At 38.7% G+C, this 23491-nt stretch overlaps 1 long non-coding RNA gene across 1 annotated transcript in view; it reads left to right on the top strand.

The window, feature by feature from the left end:
• LOC140712746 (uncharacterized) overlaps window positions 1–23491 on the top strand; it is an 82657-nt gene that overhangs the window by 822 nt on the left and 58344 nt on the right. The gene's annotated exons all lie outside the window — the stretch shown is intronic.

Below are 23491 nucleotides of genomic sequence, written 5' to 3'. Positions count from 1 at the left end.
TACAGGCATGCACCATACCTGGCCAATTTTGTATTCTTGGCCTGTTTTGAAATTGGGTTATTTGGCCGGGCATGGTCAAATACCATGCCTGTAATACCAGCACTCTGGGATGCCGAGGTGGGCAGATCACCTGAGGTCAGGGGTTTGAGACCAGCCTGACTAAGGTGGCGAAACCCGTCTGTACTAAAAATATAAAAATTAACTAGGCATGGTGGCGGGCACCTATAATCCCAGCTACTTGGGAGGCTGAGGCAGGAGAATCACTTGAACCCGGGAGGCGGAGGTTGCAGTGAGCCAAGATTATGCCATTGCACTCCAGACTGGGTGATGAAAGTGAAACCCTGCATCTCAAAAAAAAAAAAAAAAAAAAAAAGGAAAAGGAAAAAAAAAGAAAAAAATAAATTGGGTCATTTATCTTTTTGTTATTAAGTTGTAAAAGATATGTACATACATATACACATATATACCATACACATGCATGTGTGTGTATGTATTCTTGAGCCAAGTCCTCTATTAGATATATGATTTGCTAATATTTTCACCAATTCTGTGGATTGTCTTTTCACTTTCTTGCATGGTATATGTGCGTTGTAGCACAGAAGTTTTTAATTTTGATGAATTTCTATTTATTTATTTTATCACATGTATTTTTTGTGTCATATCTAAAAAGTCTTTGCCCAACCCAAAGTCATGAATATTTACTCCTATGTTTTCTTCAGAGAGTTGTATAGTTGTAGCTCTTACAGTTAGGTTCATGATCCATTTTGGGTTAATTTTTGTGTCTGGGGTAAGGAAGGGGTCCAACTTCCTTCTTTTGCAAGTAGGTATCTGACTGTTTAGCACTATTTTTTGAAAGGACTGCTGTTTCCTCATTGAATTGTCTTGGTTCCTGTGCCAAAAAGTGGTTGACTATAAATGTATTCTGGACTCCGAATTCTTTTCTATTGATCTAGATGTCTATTGTTATGTCAGTACTACATTGTCTTGATTAATGTAGTTTTATAGTGAGTTTCAGCATCAGGAAGTTTGAGTCCCCCAACTTTGTTCTTTTTGCAAGATTGTTTTGTCAATTCTGGGTCCTTGCATTTCTATATATATATATTTGAGACAGGGTCTTGCTTGTGGCCCAGGCTGGAGAGCAGTGGTGTGATCTCAGCCCACTGCAATCTCCACCTACCAGGTTCAAGCTATCCTCCCACTTCAGTCTCCTGAGTAGCTGGGATTACAGGCATGCACCACTACACCTGGATAATGTTTGTAGTTTCTAGTGGAGATGGGGTTTTGCCATGTTGGCCCTTTGGCCTCCCAGAGTGCTGGGATTATAGGTGTGAGCCCCTGTCCCTGGCCTCTGTATGAATTTAAGGATCAGTTTGTTAATTTCTGCAAAAAAAAAAAAAAAAAAAAAAAAAAAAAAAAAAAATCCAGCCTGGATTTTAATGAGAATTACATTGAATATTTAGGTCTGTAGATAGTTTTATATCTTTCTCTTAAATTTGTATTCCTTTAATGCCTTCTCTTAAGTTCTCTCTCTAGAATATCCAGTACAATACTGAATAGAAAGAGTGAGAGTGGACATGCTTGTCTTGTCCCTTTTCTTAGGTGAAAAGCATTGTCTTTCATCATTCAGTAAGATCCAACATTTTCTTAGATCAATTTGAGGATGCTCCTTTCTATTCCTAGTTTGTTGAATGTTTTTAACATGAAACAGTGTGAAGTTTTGTCAAATGGTTTTTATGTATCTATTGAGATGATAACATGTTTTTTTCCTTTTATTCTGTTAGTATGGTATATTACCACGATTGCTTTTCTTATATTAGGCCAGCAATCTTGCTTTCCTAGCGTGTGGCGATGTATAATCCTTTTTATATGTTGCTAGATTTGGTTTGCTAGTATTTTGTTGATGGTTTTGTTTCTATAATCATCAGAGATGTTGATTTCTAGTTTTCTTGTAATATCTTGGCTGAGTTTTGGCATCAGAGTAATACTGGTTTCATAGGATGTGTTTTGCCTATTCTTTTACATACATACATTTTACATATATTTTTTACAAATAAAAAATTCCCATTTTTGTTTCAACAAACACAAGTTAGAGAAATGAAGAAAAGTCTATTGTATTTACCCATCTTTCTGCGCTTTCTGTTGTTTTTCCTTTCTTCCTGATGTTACAAAATTCCTTCTTTTATTATTTATTGTTTGTTTCAGAAATATCTTCAGGCATTCTTTTAGGGTAAGTCTGTTGCTAACAAATTCTCCTTGTTTTCCTTGATCTGGTGAAGTCTTGATTTCCTCTTCGGTTCTGAAGGGTCTTTGTGCTGGATATAGAATTCTCAGTTGACTGTTTTTTACTTTTAGCACTTGAAAAATATTGTGCCAATTCCTTCCAGTCTTCACAGTTTTGGATGAGAAATTCCCTGTCATTTGAATGGTTTTTTTTTCCCCCAAAGTTAAGGTGTCATTTGTCTCTCGCTACTCTTATGGTTTTTTCTTCATCTTTAGTTTTCAGAAGTTTGATTATGATATGTCTGGATGTAGATTTGTCTCAGTTTCTATTTGGAATCTGCTCTGCTTCTTCAATATGCATGTGTTTTGTCAACTTTGGGGAATTTTCAGCCGTTTTCTAAAAGATTTTCATCTTTAGAAATTTTAAGACTTGTTGCAGTGGCTCATGCCTGTAATCCCAGCACTTTGGGAGGCCAAGGTGGGTGGATCACTTGAGCCCAGGAGTTTGAGACCAGCCTGTGCAACATGACAAGACCCCATCTCTACAAAAAAAAAAAAAAAAAAAAGCCTGATGTGGTGGTGCACACCTGTGGTCCCAGCTACTTGGGAGGCTGAGGAGGGACAGTCGCTTGATACCAGGAGGCAGAGATTGCAGTGAGCTGAGATCGTGCCACTGCACTCCAACCTGGGTGACAGAGTGAGACTCTGTCTTGGGAGAAAAAAAGTTAAGCCTGGATCTCTTTCTCCTCTTTTTCTGGGACTCCAGTGACATAAATTAATTCTTTTGTTTTAGCTCCATAGTTTCCTAAGGCTCTGTTCATTTTTGTTTTGTTTTGTTTTGTTTTTCAGTCTATTTTCTCTCTGTTGTTCAGATTGGGTTATTTCTATTGTTCTATTTTCAAGTTTATTGATTCTTTTCTTTTCATTCTTCTGTTGAGCTTATTTATTAAGTTTTTCTTTTTTCTCTCTTTTGGTTATAGCATTTTTCAGTTCTAAAATTTCCATTTGGTTCTTTTTTAAAACATTCTTTTTTTTTTTTGCTGAGATTTTCTGCTTCTTCATTTATTCTACCATGGTCATACTTGTTGAAGCATTTTTATGATGGCTGCTATAAAATCCTTATCAGATAACTACAACATCCATATTATCTCGATATTTCATCTGCTCATGGTTTTTTCTCACTCAGGTTGACATTTTCCTGCTTCTTGGTATGGCAAGTGACTTAATTGTATCCTAGATGTTTAGAGTATTATGGATGAGACTCTGGATCTTATTTAAATCTTCTGGCTTAGAAGATTTTTATCTGACACTGTTCTGGCAAGGGAAGTGGTTGGGAAGCTGCTTCCTTAATGTCAAGTGGTCGTGCAAGTCTGGATTCCCCCCTCGGCCTCTGTTGCCACCCTGAAGGTAGGGCTTTCATCACTGATGAGTGGGAAGAGGAGTCAGGCTTCCTACTAGGCTACTGTAACATCACCCTGGCCAGAGGAAGAGGGTGTGGCCAGAGGGAGAGGGTGTGCCCCTCAGGCATTCCTGCTCCCCACTTGATCTCCACCAACACTGCTGTGGGGAGGACTGCCTTGTTACCATTAAATGGAAGTAGAAGTTCACTTAGCCTCCACCGACACCACCCCAGTAGGGAGGTGAAGGGGCACCTTATTACCTTCAAGTGGGGATGAAAGTCTAGACTCCCTTGTGATCTCTCTTGACACTGTGAGGAAGGCGGATTGTCACTGTCAGGCAGTGAAGAAAGTCTTGCCTCTGCTGGTCTAGAGCAGCGTGCCTCGTTACAGCTGGGCAAGATCTATAATCCCCACTAATCCCCACTCAGACTTTGCTGACAGGATTGGTGGTGGGGCTGCACATTTTTCTGTGGAGTTTGGCTGGGGATAGGGGAGGCTATTACATCAACATTTTCTGTCTTTCTAGGCTACCCTTTCCTTAGTTCTTTGCTTAGAGAGAGCTGGCTTTTTTCGGGTTTTTTTTTTTTTTTTTTGGTCTGTCCCACTGACACTTAGAAATTACTGCCTCTCCTGCAAAAAGAAAACCAGGAAACTCACAGCCATGTCTTTCCTCAGGCCCCAAGCAAGTCCTGCCTTCTTCTTTCCACCTTTTAAAGTCTTTTCATGTTTATTTTTTATATAATGCCTAGAGTTTTCATTGTACCTTTTTTTTTTTTTGAGACAGAGTCTTGCTCTGTTGTCTAAGCTAGAGTGCAGTGATCTCAGCTCACTGCAACTTCCACCTCCTAGGGCTTAAGCAACCCTCCCATCTCAGCCTACAAACAGCTGGGACTATGGGCACGCACCACCACACTCAGCTAATTTTTAAATCTTTTGTAGAGATGAGGTCTCACTATGTTACCCAGGCTGGTTTCGAACTCCCTGGGCTCAAACAATCAACCCGCCTTGGCTTCTCAAAGTGCTGTGATTATAGGTGTGAGTCACCAAGTGTGGCTTTCATTCTACTTCTATTGTATCTTTATTTTTTTAGTTGTTTATTTTTGAGACAGAGTCTCACTCTGTCACCCAGGCTGGAGTACAGTGGTGCGATCTCGACTCACTGAAGCCTTGACTTCCCAGGTTGAAGCCATTCTTCTGCCTCAGCCTCTTAAGTAGCTGGGACTACAGGTGTGTGCCAGCACACCTGGCTAATTTTTGAATTTTTTATAGAGACAGGGTTTTGCCATGTTGCCAAGGCTGGTCTTGAACTCCTGGGCTCAAGCCATCCTCAGGCCTTGGCCTCCCAAAGTGCTGGGTTTATAGGCATAGGCCACTGCGCCTGTCCTACTGTGCCTATTTGTAAGCCGTAATTCATAACAAATGAATTTACAGGTTGGTTCTGTTTTTTTGGTATTAGTATATGTAATTTTTCAATGAACATCTTTATAACTAAAACCTTAGGATACGTTATTAGGAAAAAACATACTGACATGACATACGTGAACATATTTAAGACTTTTAACATATTTTGCCGAATTGCTCTTCAGAAGGGACACGCCCACATGTGCTTTCACTGGTAATGTGCATAAAAGTACTCATTACAAAAGATGCCCTAGCATATTAGACTTTGAGTTTTCTCCTAGTTTTATAGATGCAGATTGATATGAGAGTTAAATTTCTACCATGGTTTTGAAAGAAATGTAACTACCTTCATTAATATAAAACAATCCACCAAAGAAAAGACGTAACAATAATAACATCATTGTTTTGAGTGCTGAAAAAGTGCCAGGCACTCTGCTGAACATTTAACATTTTATTCTCATAATAATTTATGAGCTGAGTATCATTATCTCCATTTTTATGAGACTTGGAGAGTGGAGGCAATTTGCCTAGGTCACATAATTAATAAGTGGCAGAACTGAAATTTAATTTAATCCATTTTCTTCAGTTCTAAAGCTTGCAACAATTCACTGTTCAGTGATGGTGAGCTGATTTGCCTAAATGATTAACAGGCTCATACATTGTCATAAATAAAGGGCAGAATCAGAACATTCTCTTTCTCAGCATCAGCAGATGGCATATAGGAAAAACCATTCGATCTATTGGTTCCAAATCCAATATTCAGCTATTAATAAATGGTGATGGAGAAAACCAATCAAGCATACCAAATTTTTATCTTAATTTACAGACTGTTAACAATTCTCAAATCAATATCTAGGTTAAAAGTCTGTGAATGATTTTTTTTTTTTTTTTCAGGAACTGCATTTTAGAAATAATGATAAAATCCCGCAGAAAACAAGCTGAGTTCTATCAGACTGGAGTTTGGGTGGGGCTGGATGTGATGAATGCTTTATTACTCTAAGGGATAAAAAAAGGTCTTTTGCTTTTTAAGCATTTTTCTCCTGTCCTTTAAAAGATGAACCACGATTACCATGCACAGCTCCTGCTATGATGACAATGCTTTGAAATACTAAGAAGAATTAGCCAGCAAGATACTGCCTTTCCAATCTCATCTAATATAATAATTACAACTGGAATCTGAGCAGAGGGAATGATCACAATTGCACGAAGTCAAATGTCTGAAAAACCAAGTTTTATTCCTTACTCCTAGACTGTCATTAGTGAATTGCTGTGGAAAATCTTGACAGTCTGAAGAATATCATAAATTAGTGCAAGTGATCTTTATGCAAAGTGGACAGGGGTGTGGACTGGGTGTGGTTAAAAAGAATATTCATCTAATAGCTTTAAAGTTTTGTTCTAGAATTTGTCTGTACATGTACAAAGATAAATTAGACAGCCCTGCAAGTTCAATTGAGCTAATTTCCCACAGCTTATTAAGCAGACCCTAACTAGGGAGAGGTCAATTAATTCCAGTTATTTTTCCTTGGTTATCATTTGAACAGCCCAGCTTTAGCGTTTGTGTTACCGGTTAAAAGGGTAGTGTGTGGAAATGATAAAGCCTTGTTAGACATAAATCAGATCATAACGAAAACGCTGAAATGAAAATGTGGAAATGAAAATATTGAAATAATGCCTGTTATTATTTGCAAGAGGATTTTGAGAAAACACAGGCCTATTACATCGAAAAGATAAAGACTATCTTCTTAATCAGAGTTCTGACTGCCAATGCCTGTTTTTATTTTTAATTTTTATTAATTAACAGACTGTGTGGTTTATTCGGAGAAAAGACAGTATCTCATTCAATAGCTTTTTCATACAACTGAAAGATAAAAACTATATGACAACCAACAGTGGCAACTGTCATGAGCCTGTATCCATATGAGAGAGTCTTTGGGGGGGAAATCTCTTTGCCTACAAAATATTGAAAATTTTTTTCTTTTTTTTTCTTTCTTTCTTTTTTCTTTTTTTTTTTTGAGACAGAGTCTTGCTGTGTCAGCCAGGCTGGAGTGCAATGGCATGATCTTGGCTCACTGAAACCTCCGCCTCCCTGGCTCAAGCAATTCTCCTGCCTCAGCCTCCCAAGTAGATGGGATGTGTGTGCCACCACATCCAGCTGATTTTTATATTTTTAGTAGAGATGGGGTTTCATCATGTTGGCCAGGCTGGTCTTGAACTCCTGACCTCAGATAATCTGCCCTCTCGGCCTCCCAAAATGCTGGGATTACAGGCGTGAGCCACTGCGCCCAGCCTGCAAATTTTTTTTATTGCTCATGTTCTGTTCCTCTGGAAATCAATAAACATTTTCTCCAGTTGAGAAAGCTTGTTATCTCCATTTCTTCATGAATTATTTAAAAAAATGAGATGACTAACACTGTGGGTGTCAGTTCCATGCTAGGATGACATACATTCAATCCATTGTGACCTCTAGGTAAAGGTTAACTCAACCCTGATAAAATTAGGAAATATAGTAAAAGTGGGAAAGATACAAAACAATCTGGTTAAGCTTTGCTTTATCTAAAGAAATGAGATTTTAAGCATAAGAGCCAGAGTGATTCACAGGCATCCATATTTGTTTGTTGTACTCAAAATTGTAATTAAAATATTTATTTTGGAAAAAAACTGAAGAAATATTATATAGAAATAAAATGACTCACAACATATTCAATGGCAGACCATATCTGTCCATTGATTGTAATACTTTTGTATGGTTTAGAGATAAATACACACACACACACACACGTAATGGAAGATAAGAAAATTGGACACTATACTTTGAGTTATATATATTTTAACCAATTTTTTTTGAGAATATAAAAATTGGTGGGTGTAGCAGCTTTGGAATTGGTACATTTGTTTTCCATATTGATGGAAAAATAGTGTGAGATATTGTGAGAAAAATATTTATAACCCACACATATTACATTCAACACAAAAGAATACCTACAAATTAATAAGAAAAAACAACCTCATTGTAAAATAGGCAAAATATACAGTTGCATGAAAAAATGCTCAATCTCAATTGTAATCAGTGAAATACAAATTTAAACAATAATAAAATAGTATCTTTCCCATTGAATTGGCATAAAAAGGTATAATGCCCGTGTTAGTTATGAGGTTATGGGAACATAGGTGCTATTGATGGAAGTATAAAACAATATGACTTTTCAGAGAACAACTTGAGACTATATTAAAATTTTAAATGCATATATCCTTTAAACTCACAACTGGACTTACAGAATTTATCCTGTAATTATATTCATACATATATGCAAATATATATGTATATCAATGTTCCTTGCAGTCTTGTTCATGATGCCAAAAAAGGCTATATCTGAATGTTCATTTATAAGGCAATGATTACAAAAATTGTGGTTATATAGACTGCTATGAATTCATTAACCAGATAACTTTCTATTAGGGGACCATATAATTTATTTTCCAAATGAAGTTACTTTTAATAGGGAAAGATGGCACCATGAATAATTAATCCAGGAAAATCGGATAAACCTGAAAATATGATCACTGAAATCGGCATGCACTGATGTGGAAAAACGTTCAATGCACATTGTTAGGTAAAGAGAGCACTTTACCAAATACGTATGTAAACTTTTAATCTTCCAATACTAAAACTCTATGTGTGCATCTTTGTGTAAATGGATAGAAAGGTATAGAAAACACATGGCAAACTGCTAACTTTTTTTTACTGTGGGGAAAAGAGTGGAATTGGTGAGAAGGTTGAAGGTAAACTTGTTCTTTTAAACTCAATCTATGTCTGTAATAATTGATTTATTTTAAACAATGAGCAATCATTTATGTGTTACAAAATGAAGTAGCAATATAAACCTTCCAAAACTTAAGACCATGAAAAGAGTCTTTAGAAATATTACTCAGTAATTTGGTTTTGTTAGTTGTGATGATTGCTTTGGCTGACATGGTCACCTTCAAGTGAAGCCTCGAAGATGTTTAACTATAAAGCTGAAGGCAATGGAATCACTCTTAGCAAAAACCTTTCTCTATAGTAATGAACAAAGAGCATTTTGTTGCTACCAGATATAATTGAAAGTTGCGGTTTTGAATAAGTACACATTCTCTGTTATGCTAAAGAATTTAATACAGCTTGATAGTCATTAAGGATCAGGTGAAGATTGGCTATAAATTAATTATTCTTAGAAACCATGCCCTAATTATAGTGCTTTATACAAAAGTCTGTGTTGATGGAAACAGTTCAGACTATATCTGACTTTGCCAGAGGCTTCCTGGTGGAAAAAACAATAACTAACTGCAGGGTTCTTTCCATGGTAATGATTTTGCTTGTCAATCGGTGAGGTCTTGGAACACCATGTTTGCATGACTGATAGTCACACTGAAATAGCAATTTGTTCGTTGGGCAAATAGTCACTGACACTCTTCTAGGTACTAGAGATACAGCAAAACATTAAAATCTTCTGCCATTTTAGGACTTACTTTCTAGCTGTGGTTAGAAAATAAACAAGAGAAGAAAAATAAAAAGTTTGTTAGATTGTGGTGAGTGTTAAGAAAAATATAAGTTGTGAAGAGAGTACTGAGAGTGGGAGGAGTATTTTATTTTTTAGTAAAGTGATAAGGGAAGGAAAAGACCTGAATTGAAGGAAGTGAGGGAGCAAGCCAGGAGGATAACTGGGGAAAAGGTTCAGAAGGAGACGAGCGTGGCTGTCCCAAAATGAGTGACAGGGAAAGAGTAGAAGGAATTGAAGAATTGAGGTCAGAGAGTTGGGAGTCTGCTCTTGGTCTTGTGGGTCGTTGTAAACTCTGAGTTTTATTAAGAGCGAGATGGGGAGAAGGGAAGGATTTTGCGGAAGAGTGAGATGACTTGACTTACATTTTTTTTTTTTTTTTTTTTTTTTTTTTTTTTTGAGACGGAGTCTCGCTCTGTCTCCCAGGCTGGAGTGCAGTGGCCGGATCTCAGCTCACTGCAAGCTCCGCCTCCCGGGTTTACGCCATTCTCCTGCCTCAGCCTCCCGAGTAGCGAGGACTACAGGCGCCCGCCACCTCGCCTGGCTAGTTTTTTGTGTTTTTAGTAGAGACGGGGTTTCACCGTGTTAGCCAGGATGGTCTCGATCTCCTGACCTCGTGATCCACCCGTCTCGGCCTCCCAAAGTGCTGGGATTACAGGCTTGAGCCACCGCGCCCGGCCGACTTGACTTACATTTTAACAGGATCATTGTTCAAGCTCTTTCCTCCACCAGCTGCTGTCATCCATTTAAAGAAGTCGATTCACCAGGGATCAGACTGACCATTACATTATTTTAAAGTGTGTACTTCCAGGTAGCAGTTGATGAAATATGTTTTAAAATGCACATAACATAGAGATCTTAATTTAAGATAACCACAAATGAAAGTAACATTTGACAACATTTTCCCAGTCCATGGAATCAGAAAGCTAACAGGTTTTATTCACATGTCTTATATTCTAAGGAAAAATGCAGAACAATTGGCATGTTGGATAGAAATGGAGAGAGATTAATTCTCTTAAATCCACCTCCTTGGTTCATGACATCATTTCTTCCCTGGAGGATTGAGGTAATCTCTTCCTAACTGGTTTAGATGCTTTGAACCAAACTTCCCTTCTGCCAATACCATAGTTAAGGTATTGGGTTTTTTCTAAAGGACTACAACAAGCTTCCTCTAACCTGTCTTTCTGCCTGCTTTCTTGCTTTGCCTTTGATATATTTTCAATTGTGTTATCAGAGAACTTTTTCTTTTATAGAAATGCAGTTAACATCAGTCTCCTTAGGATGGCACAGAGGTGTAACGCTCTCACCTGGTCCTGCCCACCTTATCTAGTCTGCTCATCTCATTTCGCAATGTCTATACCTGTCTGTAAAGGACCACGTACAGCTTCCTGAATATGCTGTGGTTTCCCTTGATCTCATGCTGTTGCACATGCTACTTTCTTGGTTCGCTTTTATCTGTCATCCAAGACTCAGTCCAGGTGCTATCTCTTTTGAGAAGCCAGGGTTATCTGCCTTTCCTATATATAACCACAGCACATTTTGCAATTATTCTAACTGCTGGTTTACTCCCTTGACTTATAAGTTATATGAAGAGAGAATGTTAATATTATTCACCTTTGTATTTCCAAGACCTAACATATGGTAGGTGATAAATAAATGATCCCTAGAGGAGATAAAGTAACATAAAGAAAGTAAGGAGAGGAGACTGGTCTGTAATGTAAACATCAATGCTGTCCTGGATTGTAACAGAAATGGAATAAAGATGCTAACAACTGACTGAAGTCCTATGAGGCAAAAGAAACTGGGTTAGCTCTCTCTTTTGCCCAGAATTGATCAGCTGTTTTAAAAAATATATGTCATGCAAGTATATTAAGCAGAACTTGCAAGTTATTGCTCTTTTACCATCATTGCCCCTGGTGTTTCAAATGAAGATTTTTACAACATATGCATTTGTTAGATCTGCATATTTATGGGAATTTTTTCCTTAAAATTCCAAAGCTTTCGAAGGTATCACAGTAGCCTCTTGATAGTTAGACAAGAATAAGAATTGCTCATCCAACTAATAGCTGTTGTGACATTGATTTAAAGTCTTCCAGTCAGTTGTCCTGGGATTCCAGTGCAGGCTTGCAAGGGAGTCATCAAAGTCTATGACAGTTAAATGGAGTTGGGCATAGGGATAACAAAATGTGTTCATTTAATTTAACAAATATTTGACCAGCTATAGTGGTCAGGTGCTGACCTAGATTTGGTGATATAATTTTAAATTGAACAAGCTCTCTGCCCTCAGACCTTTTGTATTAGAATGTCTTCCATTCTATAAATGAGTGCGATGGTAGAAATGGTATAACCAAACTATTCAACAGGTTTAATTTGCTCTTGAAAATGACAGAGAAGTGGAAGAAATCTGAAAATTTAGCTTTCTGTCACACCCCTGACGATTTCCCTGGAGAGCCCAAACTGAACAACAACAACAAAAATTCACTCATACCAGCTCCTCCCCTGAGGGTGCTTCCTCATGAAACAGAGACCTACTTACTTTCAACACAATATTTTACAATTCTACTTTGCCTGAATTCCTTCTCCCATATATAGGTTTTGGTGTCATGTTGGAATTTCTAGACATGCTATAAAATTTCTTTGAAAATTTTTATTGAATTAGGCCACTTTATAGTTGGTTACAAAATTTAAAAAGCAAGTGATACTACTTCCAACTCATAGAGTGACAGATTGAGGACATATTAAACCTCTTAATTTACATTGAACTTAGTGAGAAACTCAAGGCGTTGAATAACAAATCACTTTTGCAATCAACTTGTAGGGTAAATGGAGTAGTTTCTTAGTAGTAATAAGGAGTCATATGACTCACTGCGGCCATTATTCCTTTGGCATTTACAAATCTCTAGTGTAAATATCCATCCACAGTAGCCAGTTGCTAGTTCACCACCATAGCAGTAACTGAAATTTGCAGACCATGTGTTAAATTAGTGAACGGGTGCAATGACTTGGACAATTCAATTGGAGGTGTCTGAAGTGTCGTATTGATTTTAGCCTTCTTCTAATTTCCAGGGAGGACTTGATTGGTGGAATATTGCCAAAAAAGGTTGAAAAGAATGATTCAGAACTGGGGTCACAAACAACAAGTGAGCTGGAACTGGTGTTCTTGACCCAAAGGACAACCTTAGATCACACTGTAATATATTTTTTTCTATTACTATTTTCTGTTAGGGGTCAAAGTTTTTTCCATTTCTATTACTAATGTTTTCTATTTCCATTACAGTATATTTTCCCATTACTAGCCCATTAAGACAGATCAATGGATTAAAAAAAAAAATTGCTGGCAGTTCTTATTTGGAAGAATGTTTAAGATGTTTCACTTACCTCTCAAGAATCTCTCAGTCCACAGAAAATGTCACTCCTATGAACTTAACTGTCCAAACTTATGTTTTATTTGGCCTTCTCCCTTGGGCTCAGACCAATACTTCTCAGAGGGCACCTCTGCTAGAATAGCCTGCAGCTACTTCAACATTTATATGTGCAACATTTATATAATCAATTTATATAAACTGATTTCATTATCATCAATCCAACACGCAAACTTGTTCCATCTCCTGAGTTTTTTATCTCAGTCTTTACCATTCATCATTCTACTCATAACCCCAAACTCAGAGTTATTCTTAAATCTTACCATTTTCTCATTTCCATATCCTAAATGTCAACAAATCTTTTTTTTATATATATATATATAAAATCTTATATATATATATATAAAATCTTATATATATATTTCTTAAGACTGAGTCTTGCTCTGTCGCCCAGGCTAGAGTGCAGTAGTGCAACCTCAGCTCACTGTAACCTCCGCCTCCCGAGTTCAAGCAGTTCTTCTGCCTCAGCCTTCTGAGTAGCTGGGATTACAGGCACATGCAACCACGCCTGGCTAATTTTTATATTTTTGGTAGAGATGGGGAATTCACCATATTGGCCATTCTGGTCTCGAACTCCTGACATCAAGTGATCCACCCACCTTGGCCTCTCAAAGTGCTAGGATTACAGGTGTGAGCCTCCATGCCCAACCAGTCCTACAAATTCTAACTCTAAACTGTCTCCTAATTCCTTTTCACCTCTTGATTGGTACTGATGTTGCCTTTGTTTAGACTTTATTTTCTTTTACTTTTTATAGACAGGGTCTTCTGTCACCCAAGCTGTGGTGCAGTGGCCCAATCCTAGCTCACTACAGCCTTGAACTCCTGGGCTCAAATGGTCCTCTCACTTTGGCCTCCAAAGCACTGGGATTACAGATATGAGCCACCATGCCTGGTTTAGTCTAGACTTTACGTGTGTGTTCACACCTCCATGCTTTTGCAGAAAATCCTGTTTGTCTGCATGCACTTTCCCCCTCGACTGGCTTTTACTTATTTCTAAAATTCTGCATTTTCTCTCTCTCTCTCTCTCTCTCTTTTTTTTTTTTTTTTTTTTTTTTTTTTGAAACAGCCTGCTCTGTCACCCAGGCTGAAGTGCAGTGGCACAATCTCAGCTTGCTGCAACCTCTGCCTCCGGGGTTCAAGCCTCAGCCTCCCAAGTAGCTGGGATTACAAGTATATGCCACCACGCCCAGCTAAGTTTTGTATTTTTAGTAGAGATGGGGTTTCACCATGCTGGCCAGGCTGGTCTCAAACTCCTGGCCTCAAGTGAACTGCCTGCCTCGGCCTCCCAAAGAGCTGGGATTACAGACATGAACCACTGTGCTCAGTCCCACATTTTCTCTTCTGTAAGCCTTCTTATTCGCTTCTTATTTGCTGTGCTACCCAGAAGAGTTATGGGCTTCTTCCTCATTGCTCCCATATCTTTTGTAACACACTTTTCTGTGATGCTTATCAATTTAAATGATAGCCAGGATAGCCATACAGTAATAAATTACTGTAAGATTTAGTAAATTAATAAATTAATTTAAACCCATGCATTCCTGGGTGCTAAATGTTTGTTGGATAAATTAATGAATTGATTAACAAAGTTGGCAAATTAGCAAACTAATCATTCTTGAACAGAAGAAAGACACACAAAAGACTGGGGAAACATCATTAGGGACTGTGCATTTCTAGGCAGGAAACTCGTGGCATAGAGGCCGTGTTTCCACTGTTTCTTTTTCACTGGAGTAGGATATCTGCAAGATAGAGACACTTCTGGGGAGGGAACTACTGACAATGCAGTTAGTGTTGGTGAAATGGGCTTAGATACCTGAACCATGACTTAATATCCTGGCTCTTGGCTGAGGTTACATGCATATTGCAAAAATGAGGAAGAACAAGTATGTTTTCCCAGAAGTTAGCTGGCCTGTCTGAGGGGGCTCACCACTGAAAATGTAGAGAAAGCAAAATAAGCTCCTGGATAAAGCCACGAGGCTGATTTTTTTGGGGCAGAACAGATAGGACACAGAATGAAAAAAAAGACTGAAGGAGCTTCTCAGGGGTTCACATGAGAGAATCATTAGAAGACACTGAAAGAATTACTTAGAAAGTCAAATATCAAGGCAAACATAAAGCACGTGGAAATAAAATGAATACACATTGAAACATGTATATATCTGAATAATCTAAGGGGAAATACCAGGATTTAGTGGACATGCTATCATGGAATAGTTTGTTCACATAACAAATACATAAAGAATTAAAAATTTGATAGTGAGAAAAACATAACAGTGCTATATATGTCAAGAAGATACACCTTGAAGAAAATCCACAAAATATATACTAACCTGCTTTCAAATAAATAAAAAAGAGAGAAATGATGTTTAATTGACCTAAGAGAGGAAACACACAATGTCTTCTTGATATATGTTACAAAAGGGGGACGTAATCAAGATATGGTAGTAATTAGGACGTAATCTGGCCACTTGCTGGAGACTTAGTCAGGGAAACTCAGAGCATCTGACAAGTATTAACCTGCTTGATGACAATTCTGTCCCAGAGAATGAAGTCAAAACTCATCCTAGAAATGGCAGAAGCTAGTGTGCTAACACTCTGTATTTTTATGAAAAGGAAAATAGAAGATAATGAATTTGATTATGCACCTGATATGTTTTTATAGTCATTTAAAAAATCTCTGTAAGGAGGCCAGGTGCGGTGGCTCATGCTTGTAATCCCAGCGCTTTGGGAGGCCAAGGCAGGCAGATCACTTGAGGTCGGGAGTTCAAGATGAGCTTCGCCAGCATGGCAAAACCCCATCTCTACCAAAAAAAAAAAAAAAAAAAAATTACCTGGGTGTGGTAGCAGGTGCCTGTAATCTCAGCTACTCAGGAGGCTGAGGCAGGAGAATTGCTTGAACCTGGGAGGCAGAGGTTGCAGTGAGCTGAGATGGGCAACAGCTGTCTCAAAAAAAAAAAATCCGTAAGAAATCTCAGCTGGTGACACTGCTTGCCTCTGGGACAGGGAGCTGGGTGGCTGGGGCCAGGGGTGTCAGAGACACTTCTCACTGTTTTACTTTAGAAATGTTGAACTATGCAATTGCATTGCATATCCAAAAAAACAAATTAAAATAATCAAAGACCAAAAAAAAGTAAGAGAAAATTTCAAAACAATATTTATGCTGGTAAGAGGGGAGGATCCTTTTAAGATATACTGTAACACTTTGCACACAGTCTGGGCAACATAGTAAGACCTCATCTCTACGAAATATTTAAAAAATTAGCAGGGCGTGGTGGTGCGAACCTATAGTCCCAGCTACTTGGGAGGCTGAGGCGGGAGGATTGCTTGACCCCAGTTTGAGGCTGCAGTGAGCTATGATTGTACCACTGCACTCAGCCTGGGCAGCAGAGTGAAACCTTGTCTCAAAACAAAAACAAAAACAAAACAAAAAAACAAAACCAAAAGCTTTGCACAAGCCTTTTAAACAATTTATATTGTTAAGCCTTTGCCCAAGCCTTTATTAAACCATTCATTTTGTTAAAATAAAAACCTTAGACAAATTAAATTGAACAGAGTTTAACTGAGCAAAGAATGATTTATGAATTGGCAGTCACCAGAAGCACAGCAGATTCAGAGAGACTCCTGTGCAGCCACATGGTGGAAGAAAATTTATGGACAGAAAAAAGGAAGTTATATCCAGAAAATGGAAGTGAGGTACAGAAACAGCCAGGTTGATAACAGCTCAGCACTTGCCTTATTTGAACCTGGTTTGAACAGTTGGCCACCTTTGGCTGAAACTTGGTGATCGGCACAAGAGTAGGTTCTGGCCTGTTTACACATCCAGTTGGGTTACAGTTCACTGTGGACGAGAAACCTTTAGGCTGAACTTAGAATATGTAAGGAGGCAGCTTTAGGTGAAACTTAATTTAATAATATCATATTACAATAATATAGTATGAGTATATCTCTTAAGCAACTTGTCACATTACCCAGAGCATTCTGTGCTGTCTGGGGAATGTACGGATAGAGACCCAATGTACACTGAAGGCTCCCAACTGGGAGGGCTCCTTCTCCTGTCCTCCTTGTCTCCCTCCATATGGAGTGTGTGCTTACCGAGAGTCAGTTCGGTTTGTACTCAAATCTGATTATGTTGGTCGTATTTGATCTTTCAAAACTTGTAATTGAATTAAATATTATTAGGCTGATGAAATATGAAGTGTAGAGTGACAGAGAGTTTGCTGTTTCAAAAAAGTTTCTTGAAAACTTATTTTAATACTTTGGAAAGACTATAAACATGAGATCCTAAAACAAGTGCTGTTAGAATAGATATGAGCAAGGCAACTGTGTAAGACTTGGGAAAAATCACAGAAATCTAAATGATTTTAGTATTCAGCCACTTCTACAGTGGTGGTACATTCTTTTTCTATTTTAAACAAACTAAAATTAGAAATTATTAATGGCGTGTTATGGCTATGCAAGAAAGACCATGCAAAGTTCAATCATCAATCAAAGAAAAGGCCTTGACCCTATTTCTTTTTTTTTTTTTTTTTTTTAGAGGGAGTCTCGCTCTGTCTCCCAGGCTGGAGTGCAGTGGCCGGATCTCAGCTCACTGCAAGCTCCGCCTCCCGGGTTTAGGCCATTCTCCTGCCTCAGCCTCCTGAGTAGCTGGGACTACAGGCGCCCGCCACCTCACCCGGCTAGTATTTTTTTGTATTTTTTAGTAGAGATGGGGTTAACCGTGTTAGCCAGGATGGTCTCGATCTCCTGACCTCGTGATCCGCCCGTCTCGGCCTCCCAAAGTGCTGGGATTACAGGCGTGAGCCACCGTGCCCGGCCGACCCTATTTCTAAAGTTTGATGAGTAGTGAATGTATCTTTAAGGGTTTAAAGTTAAAAATTAAACATTTCAGCTATGCATGTGTTATGAGTGTCCACATTTTTTTTTACATTGAGAAACTTAAGAATGAGACTGTCCACTTTAATAGAGTTTTTTGTTTAAACAACTGACCACAGATCTTCTATCGTAAGATTCTTCAGAAAAGGAGGCCGTATCTTGTTTATCTTTGTAATCCCTGTGCATCATACAGCTCTTAGAACACAGTGCATGGTGAATGTTCAAGAAATGTTTATTGAATAATTGTTATGTCAATAGAGTAGAGAGTAGCATTTATTTTTTCTCTGAGTCATTATACTGGGGCGTCACTGGACCTTCCACCAAAACTGCAGAAGTGTAGAGTGAAAATGGCACATCGCAAATTGAATTCAGGAGCTAAGTTAAGAGAACAAATATCCAAATATGGCGAAGGAGCTGGAAAATTTCATCTTTGGTCAATGTAAGATCTAGAATATAAAGAAAATCTAGAGTCAAAGCCATCAGAAAGTGACAAAGAAGCAAGAAGAGAAAATTAACATATTGTGAGTTCCAAGCAAGAGTAAGTTCACTTGAAATTTTATGGCCATGCCTTGTTCAACATTTCTCTACTGAACTTAAAGAAGTAATATTCTGAGTGAGCTTTCAACGGATGAAATTCTGGAAACTGTGAAGCTAGATATAATTCTATAGGAGTTTGTTAGTAAGAGAAAAATGAAAGATTTCTTGGGAGAAAATAACAAAGCCATTTTAGTTTATGATAAACAGGGAATGGGGGGCAACTTTACTTAGATACATAAAATAGACCAGAATTGTACTAAGTGTATTGCATGAAATACAAGGTTGCAATATATTACATTCTCTGTATTGCCTGATATTTATTTTCTTTTTATTTGTTGTTTAATTCTCTGTTTCCTCTTTTGAAGCAATCTCCATGACAGAATTGGCTTATCTTGCCTGTCTTGCTCACTGCCACAGGTCCACAGTCTTAAATAGTGCCAGACACATATCAAGGTCCTCATGAAGATTTATTAAATGACGTTTCAGTGAATACATGGAGAGGCAGCAACCTGGAGAGCTCCAGAAAGGGCAGGGACAAAGGTTCACAAAGAGGATCACAGATGAAAGCCACTCTGAAGCAGAGAGGGAAAATGACCCCTCCCTCCACCCTCACCACCACCAATGGGGTATTTTCATTTATACGTTGAAAATAAAATATGCCTATAATTCCAGCACTTTGGGAGGCTGAGGCCTGAGGATCAGTTGAGCTCAGGAGTTTGAAACCAACCTGGATAACATGGTGAAACCCTGTCTCTACAAAAAATACAAAAATTAGCCAGGGATGGTGGCATTGACCTGCAGTTACAGCTACTTGGGAAGCTGAGGTGGGAGGATCTCTTGAGCCCAGGAGGTGGAGGTTGCTGTGAGCGGTGATCACGCCATTGTACTCCAGCCTGGGTGACAGAACCAGGCCCTGTCTCAAAATAAATAAATAAATAAAAATTAACATTTAAAAATTAAAAAAAACAGCTCACTTTTTGCCCATGACAAGGCACTGTGGTAGAGGTGGCAAGATTAAGGTATGGATACCTGAGAAACTGGTGGCTTTATTAGAAACAGAAAAGGCATCTCTCAAGGAAAGGTGAAAAATGCTTATTAACTACTTTAATAGAAATTTTTGTCTTCTTGGTTTATAGCAAAAAAAAAAAAAAAAGATTCATTAGCTGGTGAACATAGTTTCAATAATTTTCAAATGCAATTTATGAGACCATTTCATAGTAGATGTAGGAGTTACTATATCATTCCTCTCTAAATCACTCAAATGAGAAGACAGAATCATTATGCAATCATTTAAGTATTTTTAACTAAAGAGATTATGTTCATATCATAATCTTTCTTAAATGACTACATTGTGAAACTAAAGGACAAAAGAAAGAGGAAAGAATATTTCATGTCTTTGCATTTATAATTCTGCAGAGAGTACTCGCTCTCAAATCTGCTACAGTCACCTGGGAACTTTAAAAAATAAACCAATGACAAGCCTCATCCCAGGCCAATTAACTTGGAATCTCTGGGGGTGGGGCCCTAGCATCAGCAGTTTTTCAGTGTTCCCAGGGTGATTCTTATGGGCAGCTGGGTGAAGGACAATTAATCCAAGAGATGCTATGGAGGGAACAATAGGAAACCACCTTCACTAGCACCCTTTATGAGAGTCAATCTGAACTACAGTGATAAGCTTGGAACTTAAATCATTTCTAAGGGCTCAAATCTGAATATTCTAAATATGATGTTTTATATGGAACTCTTAACTTCTCATAATATTATACATTTTCTTCATTAGGGAATCAATTTACTAACCCAAAAGTTGGTCAAGGAAATAAACCCTTCAGAAAGCATAATGACTGACCATTAGAGGCAGAATGTCATTACGCATTAGTAATGACTACTCAGCTTTTTTTTTTTTTTTCCTTTGAAACAGGGTCTCACTTTGTTGCCCCAACTGGAGTGCAGTGGTTCTATCTTGGCTTACGGCCGCCTCAATCTCCTGGGTTCGAGCAATCCTCCTACCTCAGTCTCCTGAGTAGTTGGGACCGCAGGTGTGAGCCACTACACCTGCCTAATTTTTTGTTTTTGTTTTTATAGAGAGGAGATCTTGCTATGTTGCCTGGGGTGCTCTCGAACTCCTGGGCTCAAGCCATCTTTCCACCTGGACTCCTCAAAGTGCTGGGATTACAGGCATGAGCCACCCCGCCTGACCAGACCACTCAGATTAAAAAAACAAACAAACAAACAAACAAAACAACTTTCTGAAGTAAAGATTGTGACCCATTGAAATAGTTTGTCAAGGGAGATTATAAAAATTATTTCTCTACAAACACTTTAAATTAAAGTCACGTTGTATCTTTTGAGTTGTTTAAACTGAAGTCTGCCTAATGAAAGGAAGATGGACCAGACAATTTTGCGAAATTATTTTCAAAACAGAGGGTTTATTTTATTTTATTTTTTAATCTATGCTTAAACTTTGCTGGAGGAATCTTGACATCTGTTTGGTGGTGACTTGCACTGCAGCTCCATGCTCTGTTTTGAGAAAGATGGTCAGTTGACTAATGGACCATCCATCCAGGGCGGACACGGACGGGTGCCCATTTCCCCACTGCTGTGACAATGTGGCCATTTTCAGTAAAGGAACACGTGATTTCTTATTTCTGTTCCTTCCTTCCCTGTCTCACCTTTTTCTAACACCACTCTCCATTAGTCCTCTGGGCTACCATTTTCTCCTTACTCTGTATTGGATACTTATATGCTAGGAACTCACAACGTTCCTGCAAGATTGATACCATCTATTTTACAATCTCCAATTTATAGATGAGAAAGTGGGGTGTGGAAATGTGAGACAACTTTCCTAAGTCACTCAGCTGGTGAGGGGTAAAGCCACTCTGGGATCGTAGGTTTGTCTGACCCAGAGTCTAGGCTCTCAAGCACTATATTTACTCTTCCATGCTTCCACTGTGGGTGGAGTCCCAGGACATATTCTGGGCGGCTGCCCACTACAGTCAGATCCTGCCTACCCAGTCTGTAAAATGGAGCATCTCTGCCCTTTCTTACTTCCCACTATAGGGAGCAGTCCCCCTGACCATGGGTACACACCCAGGATATGTGACTTCTAGGGAAATCCCCCTAAAGGGGAGAAACCAGGAGAGGCTGGAAAATCAAAGCATACCTGGCTGCCCACTGCCTTTGGTTTTGGTAGAAAGACCATTCCAATGGTTCATCTCTCTCAGCAACAATCTGTTCTTATTCCCGCTGGATAAGGGGTCAGAGTTAGGGTCACCTTCTGGCTATTCCAATGAGAACTCATTTCATGCAAAAGGGCTGAACTCTACTGCCCAAATTTCTCCCATCGGAAGGGCCCAAGAGCCTTTTCCATATTCAGTAGTTCAGATCACACCACATTTTTATAATCAAATATACATGCATGTGTATATATATGTGTATACATGCATATATATTTGCATGTATATATACCTGCATATATATTTGATTATATATATAGACATGCACATATACAGTATTTATTTATTTATTTTGTTTTATTATTTTTCTGAGACAGTCTTGCTGTCTGTCACCCAGGCTGGAATGCAGTGGGATGATCTTAGCTCAGTGCAACCTCCACCTCCTGGGTTCAAGCGATTCTCGTGCCTCAGCCTCCCCAGTGGCTGGGATTACAGGTGTGCACCACCACACTTGGATGCTTTTTCTTGAGGTCGAGTCTCACCCTGTCACCCAGGCTGGAGTGCAGTGGCGTGATCTCGGCTCACTGCAAGCTCCACCTCCCGGGTTCATGCTATTCTCCTGCCTCAGCCTCCCAAGTAGCTGGGACTACAGGTGTCTGCCACCATGCCCGGCTAATTTTTTGTATTTTTAGTAGAGACATGGTTTCACTATGTCAGCCAGGATGGTCTTGATCTCCTGACCTCGTGATCTACCCACCTCGGCCTCCCAAAGTGCTGGGATTACAGGTGTGAGACACAGTGCCCGGCCGATAATTTTTATATATTTAGTAGAGGTGGGGTTTCATCGTGTTGCCCAGGCTGGTCTCGAACTCCTCAAGTGATTACCCCCCCTCCTTGGCTTCCCAAAGTGCTGGGATTATAGGCATGTCCACTGTGCCTGACCATATATACAGTATTAAAAGGCAAACAATGAATGTTACCTTTGCTTCCATAAAAGTGTTACAATCCCATGAATAGAAGGTGGCTAGCATTTATCCAGCACAACTTTTTTGAATTAGTGCCATTGGTTTATTGCATGCATTTGCATTGTTTACCCTAAAAAGCAAAAAATCACCCACTCAGAACCTGATTAACTGCGAAGAGAAATAAGCGACATGTTCTTTAAAAAGTCAAGAGAAAGGGAAAAAATTATATGACTTGTTATTTATGACCACTAACCTGGTAAATTGGTCCCCTAATGGCCTAAAGGTGTCAAAAAATTTACAACATATAAGTATTTGGAGGCTCAGAATATCTGGCTCTGTGAATTGCTTTAGACTCCAATCTGTTCTCATTTGCATCTGAAATAATACTGTTTACCTCAAATGCAGTAGATCTTGTCTGAAGAGGCTCACGTATGAAGAGTTCTTTAAAGAACTTGTTAACTTAATGGTAAAAATATTTTTCGTAAGTTATGAAGTTGCTCAATTATATACAATTAAAATGCTGAGGAAAGTATAATTATGGCTCTGAACCAGTGTACTAAATTTGTTTTGTTATTGACAATTTTGAGTATTAAAGAAACTTATTTAAAAGGTATAGTTGCCCAAAATTAATTTTTTAAAAAGTTGTAAGCATCTTAGAATCTAGGTGCTGACTAATGTATTTCTATCTTGGACCTTATACAAGACTCTTTAGTTGATGATAATATAAATATTTTATTAGAAGCTGACTGGGCGTGGTGGCTTACGCCTGTAATCCCAGCACTTTGGGAGGCCGAGGAGGGTGGATCACGAAGTCAGGAGATCGAGACCATCCTGGCTAACACAGTGAAACCCCGTTTCCACTAAAAATGCAAAAACAAAACAAAAAATTAGCCGGGCGTGCTGGTGGGCACCTGTGGTCCCAAATACTCAGGAGGCTGAGGCAGGAGAATGGCGTAAACCTGGGAGGCGGAG

The sequence above is a fragment of the Chlorocebus sabaeus genome, chromosome 11 (genome assembly GCF_047675955.1).
Source record: "Chlorocebus sabaeus isolate Y175 chromosome 11, mChlSab1.0.hap1, whole genome shotgun sequence".
In the NCBI taxonomy this organism is placed as follows: domain Eukaryota; kingdom Metazoa; phylum Chordata; class Mammalia; order Primates; family Cercopithecidae; genus Chlorocebus; species Chlorocebus sabaeus.
The sequence above is the reverse complement of the archived record's forward strand: the minus strand, read 5'-3'. Positions and strand labels throughout refer to the sequence as shown.